Below are 21894 nucleotides of genomic sequence, written 5' to 3' on the forward strand. Positions count from 1 at the left end.
CATGTCTTGCCCCCATAAAGTGTGACACACACCAAGGCCCCACCCACCTCCCTCCTTCCCTCTTTCTGTTTCCCCCCCATAACCATAATTGTCATTAATTGTCCTCATATCAAAATTGAGTACATAGGATTCATGCTTCTCCATTCTTGTGATGCTTTACTAAGAATAATATCTTCCACGTCCATCCAGGTTAATACGAAGGATGTAAAGTCTCCATTTTTTTTAATGGCTGAATAGTATTCCATGGTATACATATACCACAGCTTGTTAATCCATTCCTGGGTTGGTGGGCATTTAGGCTGTTTCCACATTTTGGCGACTGTAAATTGAGCTGCAATAAACAGTCTAGTACAAGTGTTCTTATGATAAAAGGATTTTTTTCCTTCTGGGTAGATGCCCAGTAATGGGATTCTCTTATATAACTTTGCTATGTCTAATGCTTTCTTTGCCGTCCTTGCTATAGGACTTTATAACTGTTCAGGTTAAATCCTCTGCCTCTCTCGCCTCCCTCATTCTCTGTTTTTTTTAAGATGTCTTTCATTTCTTGGGTTTGAGTTCTTCATGAAGATGACTCTAAAGCTATATCTGACCTGTTTCCTGGGTTCTGCTTGCACATTTCAGTAGTGTTGTAGACACGAGGTTTTTTCTTCCTTTCTGTTTCCACTGTTAGCTCCTAAATTGGCAGAGAATGCCTCAATAAAGGGTCCAAATACCGTCTCATCTCCTGTTCTTCCTCTTCCATCTCAATTTCCCCCATACATTCTTCATTGTCTCCCCAAGTGAACCAAGTTTTCCCATTCATTAGTTTGATTTAAATTATTTTTTAAAATTTTTAGCCAAATTTTTAATGTTCATCATTTTCCCATAAAAATTTTCTACTTTGATCAATCTGGTTCAGCCACTGTCACTTCAAACACAATAACATACTTACTTTGCCTATTAACTTTTGTTACTTGTTATCTAAAATCTCTATTCTTCTCTTTGGAAAACTTACTCTGATTCATTATTTACTAATACTTTAAAACCTGCATTCCTGGTGAGGTCAATCTCTACCCTTCCAATGTGATGTTATTTCTTTATCTGTGAATTATGATGATATTCATTATTTTTAAATACTCATAAAAAGGAAGAATATTTTGATTTGGAGAGCAAATCACAATGTAATAGTTCTTCTAAAAATAACTATGATATTTATTATAAACCATATGGGTACATTAGGCATTAGTAGTCTGTAGTGGAAAAAAGTGTGTCAGCATAAACAAATAGCCAAACAAATCAATGCAATATTGTTTTTTTGTGTTAAAATGACATGTGCTTGGTAGCTTGAATCTGTATAAAAAGGAAATTTGACAAAGCAAAAATCCCAGAAAAAGCTTTAGGAATTGACTGTTGAACTCAAACCTACTTGAGAAACAGGAGAGAATGAGTGAAAAATGCGAGGCAAGAACATGTGCAGAAAACCATATGTGAACAGAGGTTATAATGGGACTAGCATGGCAGAAGCTGATCGAACACAAATATAGTCTAGCAAAGGAGAGGGGACAGGACGGGGCAGAGAGGACTATTGGTGGGAGGAAGGTCGACAATTGGAGGGATCTCAACTAATGTGCAAAACGTGAGGGTGTTCAGCCCTTCCCCTTGGTGAAGGACTCAACTGCAACTTGCATTTTACCTTACCTGGAAGTGAAAACAATTTAACATAAAAATTCATACCCTCCTATTAATTTGAAATTAAAAAAAAATACAAGAATAGTCAGGACATGTTGGTAGAGGCTAGAACATGAAGGGATTCTGGATGACAATTAAGATTTTTACTTGGTCTTTATCTAAGGACATTACAAAGTCATTGAGGAATTTTAAGTAGAGGTATAATAACAGATTTTTTAAAAAAATTTATTTATTATAGAATCATAGCTGCGTACATTAATGCAATCATGGGGCACCATACACTGGTTGTATAGACCATTTGACATATTTTCATCACACTGGTTAACAGAGCCTTCCTGGCATTTTCTTAGTTATTGTATTAAGACATTCATATTCTACATTTAGTAAGTTTCACATGTACCCTTGTAAGATGCACTGTAGATGTGATTAATAGCATATTTTTAAAGTATAAAACAAAACTCCATTCACAACATCATCTCTGGCTATGATGATGACCAGATTGTGCACAAAGGTGGACGTGAGTAAACTATTTAGAAAACTAGTATCTTTGATCAGGTTAGAGAGGATAGTGCCATATCTTAGAATGGATACAGTAGAAAGAGAGGGGTATAGCAGGATTTAGGATATTTTGAGAAGATAAGAGCTTCAGGATTTGGTGTTCAATTGGCTTTGGGAGATGAAGGAGTGGAGATGGCAAAGGCAATGGCTTTGTGTCTGGTTCACCTGAAAGTTCCACTGGTGTAAGGAACCACTGCAAAAGGACCAGGTTGACAAGAAGATCAAGAGATAAGAAGCATGCCTGTTGAGTATAAGATGGCTTTGAGATGTTCAAGAAGAGGATTTAAGTAAGGTGGAGGGATTTATCAGTACGGGCTCAATGTGTCAAAGTGTGACCATGTTGAGCCACCAATAGAATGTAACAGAGGGAATGTGGCCCACCTCTTGGTTGTCTTCCTGAAAAATACATGCCCTGAATTGTTTTCATTTTTCATGGTTGAAATTAGTTACAATTAAAACAAGACCTGTGCTACTCCCTGAAATCCCTAGATGACTTCTTGGAATAGAGACTGCCTACTTTCCCTAGATAATCTCACTTTAGAGAAATAAACTTTTATCTTCTCAAAGCCACTGCATTTTTGAGTGTTTTCATCACAGCACTTTGGCTTTTACTTAAATTTTCAAAAGCTCAGTTAAAGTCAAGTGAATCTACAGATTCAGAGAAATTTATAGGTTGTGGGCATAATGCACAGTATGTTTTTTGGCCCACAAAATCATGCAAATAATTGCTCATTTTTTTTAAATCTTGCAAGCTATTCCTATTTTAGAGATAGGAAAGTGAAACGCAAAGCATTTTAGTAAATTGCTCAATTCACTGAACTGATACATGACCCCGGATTCAAATACAAACCTAACCTCAAGGATTCTATTCTTTCTGAAATGCTTCATGTAATAGATTTATATCTCTAATCAGACCAATGCTTTGAGCGTCAGTACTACGACTTTTACTTTTTATTTTCCAGAGTGCCTAACGTGAGGCTTCACACATGGTGGGAACTCATTAAGTATTCATTTATTTCCTTAGAATGCAGGCCTTAACAGCCCAGCTAGAGAATTCACTTCCTCCCATAAAATTCAGTAGTGAGAATGAGTCCAAGGAGACTTAATTTCATTTCAGAGAATCTACATCCAGCATCACATCACCATATATTATAATCATGGTCTATTTGCAAAAGGAAAGCTCTGCTTTAATAGATCTGAACCCTCCATTTTTTTCCATTTTGCTCAGGCATGTAAATCAGCATGCAAGCAAACGAAAACGTCCACAACCCACATCCAAGGTAGTTGTGCTCTTTGATTATTTCTTTTGTTTTTATTTTCACCAGCCTGCCTTATTCCCAAGGAGCATGTAAGTACTGAAATTAGGGTTTCTCCGAACCACTCACTCAGCAGAAATAATTAAATAAATGTTTCTCATCTTTGAAGAACTGTTATTTTCAAGAGTAAATCATTTACATATTTATTATTAATATCCAACCACTCTGTTTGTTGTATTACTGTATAACTCCAGGTGGAACTACTGAACACCTCACAGTATTGGATTTTGCACACTGACCCATCTTACTACCCCTTTGCTTTCATTAGTATTCACACCACCTTTCAAATGGAGAAATACGGTAGCAAAAACTTAGCCTGAGTCAGATTCATATTCATGTTGGCAGGCATAGGCTAGGCAGCTCATTTTGGCTGAGCCCACCAGCTCTCTGATTTGCTTCTTTATTAATATTTACCTTGTAATCATTAATATACTTTTATTGCATCCTGGGAACAATGTGGGAGCTAAATATGGTCGTTAAATAAATTGAAGCATGTGGTTCAGCTTCTCTGCTACTATACAGATGGCAGAAGAAAACACAGAAATAGATGCATAAATCACACGTGTGCAGCCATACCTACAGCTTTATGCCAATATCATGACTTATCAACAGTTCACAGTTGTGTATGCAGGGGAATTTCTTCAGTAAAGTATGGCGAATTAGCACATCCTTCACTACCAATTACTAAAAACACTAACCAAAAAGGGGCCCAGGAAACAACACACAAAGGAAAGAAATGATTGCTCATTTTATTTGAGCACTGAAGGAAGCTGCCTCCCATGTTAATGCTTGCACTTTTCCATTCATAGAAATGTGGTTTCTTTTCCAACTTACAAAAAAAAAGTCAAGTTTTTCCTGATCCATGAGTGCTGTAAACAAAATCAACATACTGCAGTTTCAGAGTGGAATTACAATCAATTTGTGTCTTTGCATTTGACTTGCTGGGTGATACTGTGCGGGTGCCATACAAACAGGTACCATTGTTTTCTTCTTAGGCCAAAGGTAAGCTCAGAATCAGATAACACAATTACTCCAGTAAGAAAACTCACCCAATGATGTAAACCTGGCTCATTTTAGAACCTAATTTGAATGGGGTTCTAATTAGGACCCCATTGTCACAGGGGGTCCCCCAAGTCTTCATATCTTATCATCTTTTATGATAAGATCTGTGACAAGAGATTGTATGTTTGACTCTAGCAAGCTGTCCTCACAATCTACAAATTGGGGAAAATGTAGGATGATATTTGAGACTGCACGAACTCAAGGAAAATCATTAGCACAAAGAACAAATTAAACAAATATTAATAGAATAATAATTTTACTATCATTATTATGATTACTTAGATGACATTTATTGAACATTTGCATGCCAGGTACTCTTTTTCATGTTTTACATATGCTCTAATTAGCTCATTTCAACCCTAAATGGACCCAAGCTGTAGGCATTAATATATTCATTTCAATGTTCATGAAATCAAGGCACTGATTTTTCCGAGAGCTAGTAAGTGATGGAAATATGAAAACCAAATAGTCTGATTCTAGCATTTGTGTTCTCATTCACATTTACATAGTGTGCATTCCGTTAATGAATTCATTGGTGGCTGCCATCCTCAAATATGGCAAAGAACATAGGCCAGTAGTTATTCATAATCTATTATAGAATACAATCTTTCTATAATAGAAAGAAGATAACCATAAACATCAGTTACTACACAAAAGAGAGGGGGTCTGTAAGAGAAAGGGTCAGATTCGGGGATGTATTTTTGTCAGTATACACTGAATTCAATGAATACAGATAGGAAAATTTTGTTAGGACCTGAAGGTGGAGTATACTTCACTAGGGAGAGAGAACTTTTAGATGAAATGGATTTGGATGTGTTAAAATTTGGACAACAAGAAAGTGCATGAAAATTAAAGCAAGGTACAAAATAAAGGTTTTCTCTCCTTGGCTCATGGTGACTGTTTCAAAAACAAAAAAAAGGGGGAGGGAGGAAGACAGGAAGAGATGAAGGAAAAGAATACAATATGATGAAATTATGGAATGAACCCCAAACCAAAATGTTTAGTAAAGAAAATATGTACACCTCCTTGTGCTGGTATGTTCTAAACACATTAGTAGTAAGAAGTACAATAAACTTTGAAAATTTATTCAAAATACCTCATATAAAAATTGTAAAGAAATACACATTTTTGTGCTTTATATTTCATATACTCTGCAATCCAACCTATTCTCATTCTTAATAACAGTAACCACATGATACTAGGCAAGTGGAACGATATTTTTCTATCCTATATTTTTCTGGTATATTTTCACTTTCCACTTTAAGTGAAATATATGAAAGATAAGAGTTTAGATATCAAAAATAGTTGCATTCATGCATATGTGTATATAATCTTGTTACAATAAAAAGAGCTGCTCTCCTTTCTTTCAACTCTGCTTATTGTCTCATCTAAGACTAAGAAAGTAGGGAGAAGGTTTAAATTCAGAACAGCCAAATGGAACTGGATAGATAAGAGCACGTGGCATTTGTAAATTCTGTCTTGAAACACATTTTCCTTTCTAAAATCGGAAAACATTTTGTGGACTTCCCTTATCTGTTTTGTGACCACTGCTTATCATGATTCTGATCTATATGAGTATTCCTATAAAGCACACGATGACTATATGGCTACTTGTTCATTTATTTTGTCCTCTGTAAATCCAAGAAAGAAAAGTATAAATGTTGAAAAGATTATCAGATTCAGAATTTGACCATCGTGTAATAAAATTTCAACTTCAGTAATTAGCTCTGTAAGGCCCAGTCCAGTGACTCATTCCTGTAATCCCAGCACTCTGTTTGGCCAAGGCTGGTGGATTGCCTGAGCTCACGAGTTCTAGACCAGGCTGAGTCAGAGCAAGACCTCATCTCTAAAAATAGCCAGGCATTGTGGTAGGCGCCTGTAGTCCCAGCTACTTGGGAAGCTCATGCAAGAGAATCACTTAAGCCCAAATATTTTGAGGTTGCTTTGAAGTGTGATGCCACAGCACTCTTCCTAGGGCATCAAAGTTAGGCTCTGTCTCAATAATAATAATAATGATATAACAAGAATTATTAGCTCTGTAGTTTTTGTAAGTTATTTAAAATTTCAGAGCTTCCAGTTTCTCCTCTATAAAATAGAAACACTATTACATCCCATATTATTGTTGGGGTTACCTGTGATAAAGTATGTAGAAGGAAAAAAACTCACACAGAACAGGTTTAATAAATATCCACTGACAAAATCCAAACTAAATAACTATCTGTAAAAAATGTTAAGTTTTAATTGTACTGTTGGCTGTTTCCATTTATCAAAGTACTGGGATGGTTTTCATATCAAACTTGTTTCTATTGTGAAGACTCAGTGTATTATCTTCCTTGAACCTTCTTTTGAGTGTCTTCCCCGAGTAGATTTAATGTAGTGTTAGATACCGTTGCCTTTCTGCCCTTTTCTGTTCATAACTCTGTATTCACCCTCACATAGGAATTTCATTAGTTTTCTCTTTTCTTTGCCTCTTGCTCTTGTCAGCAAATTATTTTTAACTTTCATTTTTTATTAAAAATCTTAAATCAGATGCATGATTCCCTCTTGTTCTATATCAGGCCTCCAGTAGGGCCACCATCCAGAGTCTAAATGACGATGGAACATTAAACAAACATTACTGAGATCTTCTCATTGAAAACCATTCTTAGGAACACAGTAGCAGAAATGCTTTGGCATCAGGGCATAAATATAAAACAAAACAAAATGTTGAAACATGTATGGAAAAACCAAACTTTAAGATCAACAGTCCCCTTTATGATAAAGTCGGTAGAAGCAAAACTGAAAGAAAATACTGTCTAAAATGTTTTTAAAACAAAGGAATGCAGAAATAAAAGAAAATTTGAAACTGCTTAATAGCAAGTGGCTTTTTAGACATGGTAGTCTCTCAGGATATGTTTATGTGCATTCTCTGCCCAACTTCAAAATCACAGCATACTTTCTCCTGCTTTTGAAGTTAGATCCGTGTTCAGGGAGTTATAGCATGGCCAGAAGCAAAACCGCCACTTTGTTGTGTTTAAAAACAAAACAAAAAAAGTTCACCGGGCCAAAAAGGTAAATCTCATTAAAGTAGTTGGGAAAATTTTTCTAAATGAAGAGTTTTACAGAGGTCCTCCAGGCCCCACTTTGCTGAAGCAAAAGGCAAAGGCAATTAAATATGACAACTTATACTGTAGTCAGAGAAGTCAAGGATACATTTTTATATTATTTAAACAAAATATGACAGTTTGGATCAAAATCACATTTGGCCAGCATCTTGATGAGCCTTTTCCTATGTCCCACTACCATGTCCTGAAGATTCTAGAAAAGACGAATATAAAAAAAAAATCATGGAAATATAGATACGTTGGTATCCCTAGAAAGAGTTTCCAGAAAGAACCCTGGATGTGTGGAATTCCACTGAAAATATACCGAAGGTGGCAGGTTCAAACCCGGCCCTGGCTGAACTGCAAACCAAAAAATAGCTGGGCTTTGTGGCGGGTGCCTGTAGTCCCAGCTACTCGGGAGGCTGAGGCAAGAGAATCGCTTAGCCCAGGAGTTGGAGGTTGCTGTGAGCTGTGTGATGCCACGGCACTCTACCGAGGGCCATAAAGTGAGATTCTGTCTCTACAAAAAAAAAAAAAAAAAAAAAGAAAATGCAAATACACCTTTTGTGTGGGACATAACCACAAAAGGGACTCTACCTAACGAAATCAAATATTTTGACCTGATTGTTTGTAACCTCACATTAACCTGAAATAAATTTACTTTTCAAAAAAAGAAAGAAAGGAAGGAAGAAAGGAAGAAGGGAAGAAAGGAAGGAAGGAAGGAAAGAAAATGCAAACACTGAAATATACATGCAGGTGCAGAGAATCTTTGACGATCTGAAAGACGTGTGGAAGACTTTTAGATTTGACTCATTCATGTCACAGATACCAATGACCTTCTGTGTGCCAGCTGCTGTCACAGACACTCGAACAGAGGAGACAATATCCCTGTATGGATGGAGTGTGTACTCTGGTGAAGAGTGGTGGAAAATAAATAAAAAGATGTTGTGTCAATGCTTTCAGAAAACACAAAACAAAATCAGCAAACACAGTTGTACTGGTTACATTCACTTAACAAGATCCCCTAAATATTGTTCTCCCTTTGCTCAATAGTCACAGATTCTTAACTAGGGAACTTTCAGCATTTTTGCCTGTAGACGATGCTCCCCTCTTGCAGCAGTACATTCCTGAGCCCCCTGTGTAGGGACACTGTCTGCTATTTTGTCTATTTATGGAATATCATCTTTTTTGTTTCCCATTTATTCATAGAAGCATCACATCCTCTTTCCCATTGTCCAGCCTTCCTGCGCACTTGTTTGAAAGGAGAACAGAAACAAGCTTTTCTGTCCATTTATCTCTGACGCAGAAATAGAGCTGATTTATATGTTCCTACTTTTCAATTTTCAAATAGAAAGTTTAAAAAACTAAAACTCTATGTCTTTTATAATCAGGAAATGGCAATCATTTAAATTTTCATGCATGTTTTATACATACAGTATAACCTCTGTAAGTTGGTCACCCAAGGGACTGTAACAAACTGGTCAACGTAAAGAACTAGGACTTCCGTACTGTGAGGTGGTGTATGCCTGGTCTATGAAAATTAGGTCGAATATGTTCCAGCTCCATCCATGTAAACATGAAGGAGGTAAAGTCTCCATCTTTCTTCAAAGCTGCATAGTATTCCATGGTGTACATATACCACAATTTGTTAATCCATTCGTGGATCGATGGGCACTTTGGTTTCTTCCATGACTTAGCAATTATGAATAGGGCTGCAATAAAGATTCTGGTACAAATATCTTTGTTATGATGTGGTTTTTGGTCTTCTGGGTATATGCCCAGCAGAGGAATTACAGGATTGAATGGAAGATCTATTTTTAGATCTCTAAGTGTTCTCCATATATCTTTCCAAAAGGAATGTATTAGTTTGCATTCCCACCAGGATCACACCTGTGGTGCATCTTACAAGGGTACATGTGAGCCTTGGCAAATGCGGAATGTAAATGTCTTGACAAAGTAACTAGGAAAATGCCAGGAGGGCTATGTCAACTAATGAGATGAAAATGTGTCAAATATTCTACGAAACAAGTGTATGGTGCCCCATGATCATATTGATGTACACAGCTATGATTTAATAAAAAAAAAATAAAAAGAAAGAAAATTAGGTCGACTTAAGGAGGTGATCAGCAGAGGAAGGTGGCCAATTACGGAGGTTCTATTGTGTTTGTTTGTATTTCCAAAAGTAAAGTGAAGAAGAGACAGTGGGGATTATCTCCTGTCAGTTTTCCTGAGAAATAACATTTACAAAATGTTTAAAATAAAATTTAGGAGATTAAATCTGTGTATTAGTAGACATAACTACTAAAGAAACACATAGGTACTGATGGCAGCTACTGTTATCCTAAATAACCATTACATAAAAGACACTGATGGACAGGCCCTGGTGGGGCTGGATGAGCCTGTGAGCTGCCACCTGGACCTGTTTATTCATGTACAAGGTCTTCTGTTATAGATAAAGTTAAGAGACAGGATGGTTCAAGGATCATGGTGCTGGGGGGTCCCAGTCTTCTGGGAGGCTGGGAGGCTGGGGCCAGGGCTTTGTGACAACAACTCACACACCTCCTGTAGTTGTGAGGATCCCCATGTGTTCTGACAAGAATTAGATCAGCTACAGGGCACATAGCCTACGTAGACTCTGGGAGAAAAAACACCTTGCTCGTCTGATAGCTCCAACACTGATGCCTGCTGCCCCTTCCTCCCCCAACCTAACTCCAGACCCAGAGTACTAACTATAAATTTAGTCTAGAATAGAAATACTTTTAAAAGACGACCACTTTGAGATAGGGCAATATTGTGTAACCTTTAACCTATGAGGAGAAATCTGTTTAATGTATATGATGATAATAACATTGCCGTTGCCTGCTTTAACTGTAGGAATATGCAGGTAACAAAGGGAAACAGAGCAAGGCAGTTCCTTGAAGAGATATTTTCACTGCTTTCAGAAATTGCTGGCTTTTCTGTAAATGAAAGTAAAACTGTTGATTTCTCATCTACTTCTCCATGTATTGGCTTGGTGACAGTGGACAGACTCCTTGGTCTGGCAACAGTACATTAAAGTTTGCTAAATATCAAAAAAATGCAATAAAGATTATGACAATTCCATTATAAAATAAACTTAAATGATCAAAATTTGTCCTCTAATTCCTAAATCAATTACTCCTCTTTGTGAAGCTGTGGTAAAACTACATACTGTTGGTTCAAAGTGCAATTTAATGTAACCCTTGGGGAAAGGAAAAACCGTTCAAATGTTCATTCCTTTGATACTATAATTCTATTTTTGAATTTTTTTCTTAAATGAATATTTGAAAAGGATTCCAATGAAATGAGTAGGTTTTAGCTATGGCCACAAAAACAAGAAAGAAGGGGATACCTACGTGATTGCATCAATATGTCACCTTGCTTTACTACCACAACCTTTTTACTACCTCCATCCTCCTATGGATGGAGGCTGGCAGTTAAGTTTATGAACTTGCCACCCTTGCTTACGTTGGCAGCACTGCACAACCAGCTTGATAAAGTCTCATCATGCTGGTATGTCAATGTCTCAGAGTTGCGTTCATGTGGTGGTGTCTTGCTCAGTGGTGTTCATCATTGTTCTTGCAGGGTTTTGTGTTCTGTGGCAAGAAGGTTGGTGCCTGAATTAGAGCAACAACAAATATTTGTAAATTTCTTGTTAAACACGGCAAGAGTGGAAGTGAAATCAGGGACAAGTTAGCCCAAGAATATAGGGATAATGCCATGAAGAACATGGCATTGTACACATGTATTAAACGTTTTTCTGAGGGGAGAAAAGCGTCACTGATGAAGAGAGGTCAAGGCTGCCAGTGACAAGCAGAAATGGGGAAGAATTTGCAAAAAATTCATTGAATTGTATATTAAAATCATTGGCTGACTGTGAGAAGCATAGAAGACCAAGTAAACATCTCTGGAGAGAGAGAAAAATCCTAACTGAAAATCTTGGCAGGAGAAAGGTGTGGCTCTTGCAACATGACAATGCACCAGCTCACACAACACTATCTATGAGGGAGTTTTTAGGCAGTAAACAAATTACTGTGTTGGAGCACCCTCCATACTTACCTGGTCTGGTCCCCAGTGGCATTTTTCTTTATGTGAAAAAAAGGAAATCTTGAAGGGAAGACATTCAGAAAAGGAAATCTTGAAGGAAAGACATTCTGATGACATTCAGAACATGAAGGCAGCAATACAAGACGGCTGCATGAAGGCAGCAATACAAGGCAGCAATACAAGACGGCTTTGATGGCCATTCCAGTAAAAGAATTCCAAAATTGCTTTGAAGGGTGGAGTAGGCACTGGCATTGGTGCAAGGCTTCCCAAGGGGGGTACTTCAAAGGTGTCGATAGTGATTTCAGCAATGATCTGTGAAGCACATTTTCTAGGATGAACTCATGAATTTAATGATCAGATTTTGTATTTCATAACATCATGTTGTGCACTTTAAATATACACAATGAATTTTATATTTTTAAAAAAGCATTTGACTGGATAAAAATACTGCTATCTTTTTATGAAGAAAAAGATATACAAATTAAATATTTCCAAACAGGAGAATTGCTAGATAAAAGATTTCTGTAATGTTTTATTTGATGAAATAATGCGTAGACATATAAATAATTTTATAGGTTATATAGTAACATAAAAAGCATTTATGATAAAATAAAAGTTAAGTGTGTGTGTGTGTACATAATTTTTTCTAATATAACTTGAGGTTAACATAGATACATAAAAAAATTAAAGAATAGAACATGAAAATCATTTGTTTTCCAGCAGGAGCAGAATTAAGGATGACTTTTCATTCTATTGTTACATTTTTCCTTTTTTGAAATCTTCATGATGTTTGTATAATTGTACTTTATTAAAATGATAAAATAAATGTCAATTGATTCCAGCTTCAGGGCCTTTGCTCACTATTCTTCTATTGAAATTTACATTCCCCCCGCACATCCACATGGTTTACTTGTTCATTTCTTTCAGGACTTCATACAAATGTCACCTACCCTGGACATGCTGTTTAAAATTGCAAGTTTTTTTTTGTTTGTTTTTGTTTTTTATTAAATCATAGCTGTGTACATTAATGCAATCATTGGGTACAATGTGCTGGTTTTATATACAATTTGAAATGTTTTCATCAAACTGGTTAACATGGAAACAAATTCTCCCTCTGTTTCTCAGGTGAGAGTGCAGTGGTATCATCATTGCTCACAGCAACCTCAAACTCTTGGACTCAAATGATCCTCCTGCCACACTCTCCCAAGTAGCTGGAACTATAGGTGTGAGCCATGCTGCCCAGCTAATTTTTCTTTTTTTAGGAGAGATGGGGGTCTCGATCATGTTCAGGCTCATCTTGAACTCCTGATCCCAATGATCCTCCCACCTTGGCCTCTCAAAGTATTAGGATAACAGTGTGAGTCCAAAATTGCAAATCTTGTTTCAACTGTTCTGACATCCAAACCTGTTATTTTTTTACCATTTGTCCTTAACTTGTCACTATGTAACATGTCATCATTTTTACTTGCTTATCTAGTTCAATTTCTGTCTTTCACTCAAGAATATAAGGTAAAGTTCAGACTTCTTAACCAAGAAAACCAGGCTCTTCATAATCTGCTCTCAGTCACTCCAGCTGCACTTGTCTTAACACTCTTCTCAAATTCTCCTTTCCAATCACATAGTTTTGGAAAGCTTCAAAAATTAAGATGGATCAGTTGTTGAATGGAGAAATAGATAGATAGTTACATGATAGAAGGAGTATATTAATACATGGCTTAACCCAGTTGGCAAATATGTGTTTACTATAATATTTTCAATGTCATCTTAAATATTTTTATATAAACCACTAAGGAAAATCCTATCAATCAAATAAATAGCATATGAAGAACTTATTTTGCTATGACTTGGACAATCTACCTATAAAGGCATGTTTTAGAAAATAGGAAAGTATGAACAGTGATGTAATATTAGCTAACATGAAGTAAATAACGTGATTAGATTTTTAAAGCATAAAAGTTTAGTAGGCACTGTGCTTTTTTAAAAGGACTCATCTTTTAGACAAATACAGTCAAACCTCCATCGTTGACCACTTCCTTAAGTTGGCCTAATTTTCAGAGACCAGACATGCACCACATGTACATATCAGTACAGAAGGCCTAGTTCCTTATGTTGGCCACCTCCGTATGTTGACCAGTTTTCTACAGTCCCTTAGATGGTCAACTTACAGAGGTTCTACTGCATTTTGAAATTTTAATGGGTGTAATGCTATTGTATTTAGTATTTTCTTTAAAATATGCTAGCAGGAGGTAAGGGGAGAATGAAGGTAAAAAAATAGAACCCCAATTTGCCATCCATTGATGAATATTGAAGCTGGCTAAAACATACCTAGGGGTTTCATATGCTGTTCCTGCTATTTTTTTATTCACTTGAAAATTTCCATGATAAAAATGCAACACTCTGCATTTCTCTCTCACTTACACACAATTGGGATCATATTTAATTTCACCTCTTTACCTGGGCCACATGTTTGACCATTTCACTAGTCTGTTTTGTGCTGCTGTAATATAACACCTGAGACTGGATGATTTATAAAGAAGAGAAATTTATTGCTCACAGTTCATGAGGCTGCAAAATTCAGTATCAAGGAAACAGCATCTGATGAGGGCCTTCTTGCTGAATCATAATGTGGTAAGAAAGAGCAAGAGGAAGCCGATCTAGTTTTAATAACAAGCCCATTCTCTTGATAGGTAACGCACTCCTCCTATAAGAACATAGGAGCCCAGAGCCCAGTCAACCTAATTACCTGATTCTGCCCCACCTCCCAGCACCGTTGCCTTAGGGATTGGGATTAAGCTTCCAACACAAGAACACATTCAAACCCTATGAGACTGAAAGTGGGATTCATCCTGAGGCAAAATTCTTCTCCAGCTGTGAGCCTGTGAAATTTAACAAGTTACATGCTCCTGAAATACAATGGTAAGATAGACATGGGACTAATGTTCTCATTCTAAGAGGGAGGAAATTGGTAAGAAAATAGGCAAAACAAGCTCTATGTAAATCCAAAACGTAATGGGGAAAACAACCTTGCCTTAAGCTGGAGAATGACCTCCTTTGACTCCATGTCCGACATCATGGGCACACTGGGGTTGGGCCCCCAAAGACTCAGGAAACCCCACTGCTGTGAAATTGCTGAGCTCACCCCCTCAACAGCTGTCATAGGTTGGAGTCTAGTGCAGGCAGCTTTCCAAAGCTGGAGTTGCACATTGGTTTTGCTAGGCAGTGTCCTGGTGGGGGTCTCTGTAGTGCCTCTGTTCCCTCAAAAAGTTTCTTCCTGGGCCTCCAGACTGTTCAATAAGTGCTTTAAAATCTAGGTGGAGACCAACATAGCCCTGCAGCTGTGCACTCTTTGTGTCTGCAGCATCAGGACCACATGAGCATCACTAAGGCTTACCATTTGCACACTGCAGAGCTGCATCATGAGATACATGTAGGCTGGACTGAGCCATGGCTATGGCAGCTAAGGAAAGTTACACCAGAATTAAGGACCCTAGGCAGTAAATACTGAGATCTATGAGTCCCTCTCTAGAAACTTTGCCCTCAATGTCCTACCTTGCCTTGAAGGTCTCTGAAATGCCTTTTGGGTCACACTCCCATTGTCTTAATCAATAGAATTTAGCTTCCTTCTATCCATATTAATCTCTTTAGCAAATGGTCATTTGGCTACACTCTTAAGATTTTCTCCCAAATTATCTTTTTATTTTTTAGATGGCCAGCCTGAAAATTTTCCAAATCTATCCATCCTACCTCTCTTTTAATTACAAATTTAATCATTAAATCTTTTTTCTCTTTTCTCATTTTATTGTTAAGTGGCCAAGAGAAGCCATGCAGTACCTTAAATGCTTTGCTGATTAGATATTTCTTCTGCCCAGTGTCCTACTTCATCACTCTTGAATTCTGCCTTCTATAAAGCCCCAGGGCATGAAATAATTCAACCAAGTTCTTAGCCACTTTATACAAAAAATGGCCTTTACAGCAATTCCTTGCTCCTCATTTCCCTCTGAGATCTCATCGGAATTAACTGTACCAACCATACTTCTGATTATGACCATTTAAGTAATTTCTAAAAAGTTCTAGACTTTCCCTGCATTTTTTTCTTCTGATCCCGCACCAAAACATTCATTCGAGTTTCTTCTCCAAGTTCTTCTAGCTTCTACCTTTACCCAGTTCCAAAGCTACTTCTACATTTTAAGTATCTGTTATAGTAACAACCTCATTTCTCAGTACCAATTTTCTTTCTTAATCTATTTTATGCTACTGTAATGGAATACCTGAGAGTAGGTAATTTATAAAGAACATAAATTTATTTCTCATAGTTCTGGAGGCTGGGAAGTCTAAAAGGGCGGAGTCCTCATGACCTATCACTTCTTATAGGTCCCACCTGCCAACAAGTTGCAGTGAGGATTGAGTTTGCAACATGTAATCTGTGGTGGGCACATTCAAAGTCTAGCACTATTTCTCTGGTTCCTGGTATAGTGCCTGAAACTAAGTTGGTACTCCATGAATAGTTTTCCAAAGATTGAATTTAAATTACCAAGAATAATTTAGTAATACAAATGTTATTTGAATTTCTAGGAAAGCTCTTTGCAAATGGTTCATTATTCTTTTGTTAAATAACACAGATGGACGTCAGCTTTGCTAAGTAAGATCATCTATTTATAATTCTTAGAATTATATGTGAGTCTAAATATGTTAAGAACAATTATACAAGGTTCTTCTAGTCTACTTTTTCAAACAATTATCAATTTCTATCACTTTATTAACATTGTGTTTGTTTTTACAATGTATCCTTAGCAGAAATTAACTAAGTGGTGCTTTATACGTCACTCAATAGAACTAATTTTTTGTATACTGGATTTTTCTTTTCATCCCTTTGCTAACCTAAGTGGGTATGCATTGTTGAACTGTGCTGAGAATGCTAAAGCTATGAGGACTACTGGGCCTCTTCTCTCAAAGGCTACAAAAGAATAACAATCTCCCTACATTCTGGATCTCAAGCAGGTGCCCTAATTCATCGGACAAAGAATTATGTTGACTATTGGAACACTGGCCTCCCGATACAGAGTTGCTGCTCCACACATGTAAATGGTGTGTCTTTATAAGGCATTTAATTTTTCATATTCTCTGAGGTTTGGTACACTTTCTTTTTGTATATAATTGAAGCTTAGAAGGAAAGAAACCATGTCTGGGTAGCTCCAGGGAGGCAGTCATAAAACAAACTCTGCAATTGTGTCATCTCTAATGCTATTGCATGAGCAAATTACACTGTTGAGCCATAAGCTACCTGGTGTGTACAGTTGCTTATAGGATATACTATATTTTTTCTTCAAGACCGAGCAGAGTGCAAAAACCTTTCATTAATCATGTGTAGTTAGAATGCAAAATGCTTTTGGAGAAAAAGAAGTTGTTTAAATCTCTTGTGTACCAAACAAGTTTACAACATATAATATTTCTTGCAAAGTATGTTGTTTCTCATTCAATTACACATTTCATCGTTTGTCTCAGACCTGTAATTTTCTAACACATAACAGTAGTCCTTCAAAGTAAATCAGGAATTAACTTCATAGTACTGCAAACTAGAAATTATAAAACCAGATGATTAATGAAAACCAGAAGCGAGAGTCACCACAGAACCCTTATGAGCTTCTTTACATTCTTAGGATGATTCTGAAATGTGTTCTCCTCTAAAGACCTTTATAATTCTCTAGTGGAAAAAAAAAAACAGATAAAAATTGATATTTTTATTTGACTGTTGGCAGAATTTAGAGATGTATGGAATGAAATGCACTGTCTGCTTTTTCAACTGAGCATTTATAAAAATTGTCCTTTTACCACCTCTTTCTACCTAAAAACAAAGAAGATAACAAAGAGTTGAACTATGTATTTTTAATAACTCACTACTGGGGGTGTGGCAGAACCCTCCTCTATCCTGGAAAACATAGCCTTTTTATCTATACCTTTAAAGAGAAATATTCAGTACAGAGAATGTAAACTAGTATATGCTCTTAGATTTTCTTTATTCTACAAACTGTACTAATCTCACACATACCAACAAAAATTTAAAAATATATTGCACCTATCATCTGGAACTTGTCAGACGACCAGATGCTTCAGATCAACCTGAAGCAGGACAATATCAGCATTATTGGTTAAATTTTTTATTAGTAACCATATATGATGTTTTATAAATGTAACTATCTACAATCATACCCGTGTTATTTATATACGAATTCAGACAATTAAGTCTATTTTGAAATCATCCTAGGAAAATGCTGCATACTTTATTGCTGAAATAACTATAGTCACTTTTGAAACACTCCCCTTGGGAAGCTATGCACAGACACCGCCCCTAGTCCACCCTTCAGAGCAGTTTTGGAGCTCTTGTTGGAAAGGCCATCAGAGCTGCTGGTTTATTACCCTTGATATCCTGAATGTCATCAAAATGTCTTCCCTTCCATATTTCCTATATCAATCAGGTAAAGAAGAAAGTCTTTGAGGGTAAGAACAGGTGAGCAGGGAGGATTCCAATATAGCTATTTGTTTACTGGCTAAAAATTCAGACAGTGCTGTGTGAGCTGGTGCATTGTCATGATACAAGAAGCATGCCTGCCTCATGCCAAGATTTTCAGGTAAGATTTGCCTATTTCTCTATCTGTTTACTTGGTCTGCTATGCTTCTCACAGCCAGCTGATGATTTTGACACACACTGATGAATTCGTGCAATTTTTTTGTCATTTCTGCTTGTTCCTGGCTGTTCTGAACTTTATCAGTGATGCTTTTCCCCCCCTCAAGAAAAAAATATTTAATCTGTTTGTACACTGCTGTTTTCTTCACAGCATTATTCCCATATGCTTGGACTCACACATATCCCTGATTTTACTTCTACTCTTGCCACATTTAACAAAAACTTTAATGTTTGTTCATTGCTCTAATTCAAGCTCCAACATTTTCACGTCAGCACACAGAAATATACAACAACAATAACAAATGCCACTCAGCTAGACACCGCCACATGTGGACAGGCGCCCAGCTGTGAGACACTGACATACCCAGGTTAGGAAACTTCATGGAGTTGTTTATACAGTGTTGCCAATGTAAGCACATGGGGGTAAGTTTACAAACTTAATCCTTAGGCTTAGTATACTACATACATAGATGTGAAAGGTATACATACCTGTATGTAGCCTAAATACTATTTGAGAAAACAAATGATAATGTTCCTTCAGAAGCAGGTCTTTTTTTTTTTGTTTTAGACAGAGTCTCACTATGTCACCTTTGGTAGAGTGCTGTGGCATCACAGCTCACAGCAACCTCCAGCTCTTGGGGTTAGGTGATTCTCTTGCCTCAGCCTCCCAGGTAGCTGGGACTACAATTGCCCGCCACAACGCCAAGCTATTTTTTGTGATAGTTGTCATTGTTGTTTAGCTGGCCCGGGCCGGGTTCAAACATGCCAGCCTCGGTGTATGTGGCTGGCGCTGTAACTACTGTGCTACAGGCGCCGAGCCCATAAGCAGGTCTTTTAATATTTATTGCCTTCGGTATAAAAACTGAGAACATAAAAACAATCAGAATAGAAGGAAGAGGAGATGGGAGAAAAAAGTTTATTATCATACATAGATCTTCACATATTAAATGACAAAGCAACTCGTAATGGCTGGCTTAGGACTAAAATGTGTGATTTTGAAATTGCATACTGTTGATTTGATGAAGGGGGATTTTTTTTTTTTTTGAGTGGGAAAGAACGTTTTATTTTACATTCAAATACTTTGTAGACTATTTATTCCCAAGTTTTCTAAGACTTTGAAACCACTTAGATAGAAACTAATTTATTCTTCAGTTTATCGGCAAGAAAAAAGAAGTCAGAAAATAAGGCTGTAGATGTGTCAGTCTTTACAGTTACGATTATGTGGTGATTGTGGCTGACTGTAGTCACTGCATGGAATTCTCATATGCAACCTTCTGTGACAGTGGATTCAGCAAATTTCAACCTTATTTTTTTTAATTCCACTTTAATAGGGATACACGTATATAAGCTATTAAACAGATAATGTGACTTGCCCATGAGAAATCTGTAAGTCTAGATCTTTCTACACATGAAATCGTTTAATTTCTGTATTGGTGAAACTCCAGTTGGTCACTTTCCTTTCATAACTTCAAACTGAGTTAACGATTCAATTTTCCTTTGAAGTTAGAGAAGGCAGCAAGTCTAGACCATGTCTGTGGAGTAGAAAGTCAGAAAAGAAGAGAAAGCACCTAGAGTTACAGAACCACCACAACAGCAAAAGATGGAGAGCGGAACTTTGTAATGTCTAAGTTGAGTGAGAATTATTTTTCTAAAATTCCTCTTTAACAGAGGTGCACGCATACACATAAGCTATAAAATAGGTAACGTGACTTGCCTAAGAGCAATCTGTAAGTATCGATGTTTCCCCACATGACATTGGTTTAATTTCTGTATGTAATTATGGGAACGAAATCATTACTAAAGCATAGTAAGCTACAAAAAAAATGTTTAAAGCTTGCAACTCTAAATAGGATAACTTTTTGACCATTTAAACTTGTGGTTGTTTTGCAGACTTATTTTTAAAAATGAAAAGAATGTTAACAAATCCAAACATGTGAAGGGAACAAGAGAGAGAAGAGGCGAGAGAGGGAGAACCTGAAGGGAAGTGCAGGAGGGATGCAGGTATGGTGCTTCCTCCTTTGGGATTTGACATCATACTTTACAATGCCTTGCCACCTCCAGGGGACCATGACTTTTGAATTCTTGATGGCACTGTTAAACAGCTGGAGCAAAAATGCTCGAGCAGGAACATTGGAATTAACTGTGGAGACTACAAATTAGCTAACAGATTTATTCCTTGCACTGACATAATAAACAAATATTGATGGCTTCCTGTGGTGTAATACATCCTTATTCATTGCTTCACAACTCACTCATAGCTTCTTCATTTCCTCTTCAATGCTTCTAAATGGGTGATTCATCCTATACTTCTCAAAATATTAGTCTGTTTACAGTCCCCAGATAGCTAACAGATTGTGTATCATTAAAGCCGCTCTGTGATGGCTTTCCCTGTAGATTGTTGTTCTCTTCCGATTTATAGAGGGTTCTTTTTTAACTTTTTGAGGTTTTTTTATAAAGAAAATAAATGGATCTTTTTATTTAGCAATGATGTGTTGATGATACATAGTCATATTATCTTTTTAATGACATTTAGGTTGCCAAAGACATCTTGCATGGTTAAAAATATGAACTGTTCCATGTAAAAATCAGTAAGTTGAATCAGTGTCTTTTCGTCCTCTTTTGCATAATATCTGAATCCTTCCCCAGTTGTACAGTTGGAATGAAAATCACCACAGAGCTCTGTCCATTTTTCTATTTAGAGTAGTGTTGGAACTGAGAATATGTTGTCATCTCCCTTAGGAAAATATATATATATATACATATTTTTAGTATGAGTCAAGTTGTCACATTTCTACATTATAAAAAAGAGGTATAAAAAAGAGGTAGCACTATAAATATTTATTATGTGGGTTATCTTTGACTGCATTTATAATTCATTTAAATCAGAACTACGTTTTTGAAAACCAGTAGACAAACTACAAAGAGATAAAGTGACACTAAAAAAGGGTAAAGTGACATATTCCCAATCATAGAACAAGCCAGATTGAGCAATAACTCAGGGTGTGAGTATTCACACATGCATTCTGATATCACATGCTATCTGTATTTTAGATTGTTCTTGGAATGGAAAACCCAGCCCTCATGCATGTCTTTCTCGGTTGCTCATTGGCTGAACATGGTTGGATGCCACTGTTTGCAATTGCAATTTTATGCTTTATAGATTCCACGCTAGAATCACTAGAAAATATCTTCATTAATGAGAGTGAATATCGGATATATTCACATTTGTAATGGAATTTAAACCTCCGTAGTGTTTGCACTAAAGTATAGTCAAAAGAATCTTGTTCTACATAGTTTCCTGACCCAAATTCTCATTCACTATGTTTTGCCAGAGAAAAGATAACAACTACGCCTGTAAAGGTACTTTAAAGGGTATTTTGGTCACAATTTTATTAGAATTCATAGTTCCCAGAAAGATAAGAGCAAGAATTATACTTACTTATGATCTAGTATCTATTCT

This window comes from Nycticebus coucang, chromosome 8, assembly GCF_027406575.1.
Source record: "Nycticebus coucang isolate mNycCou1 chromosome 8, mNycCou1.pri, whole genome shotgun sequence".
NCBI classification, from domain to species: domain Eukaryota; kingdom Metazoa; phylum Chordata; class Mammalia; order Primates; family Lorisidae; genus Nycticebus; species Nycticebus coucang.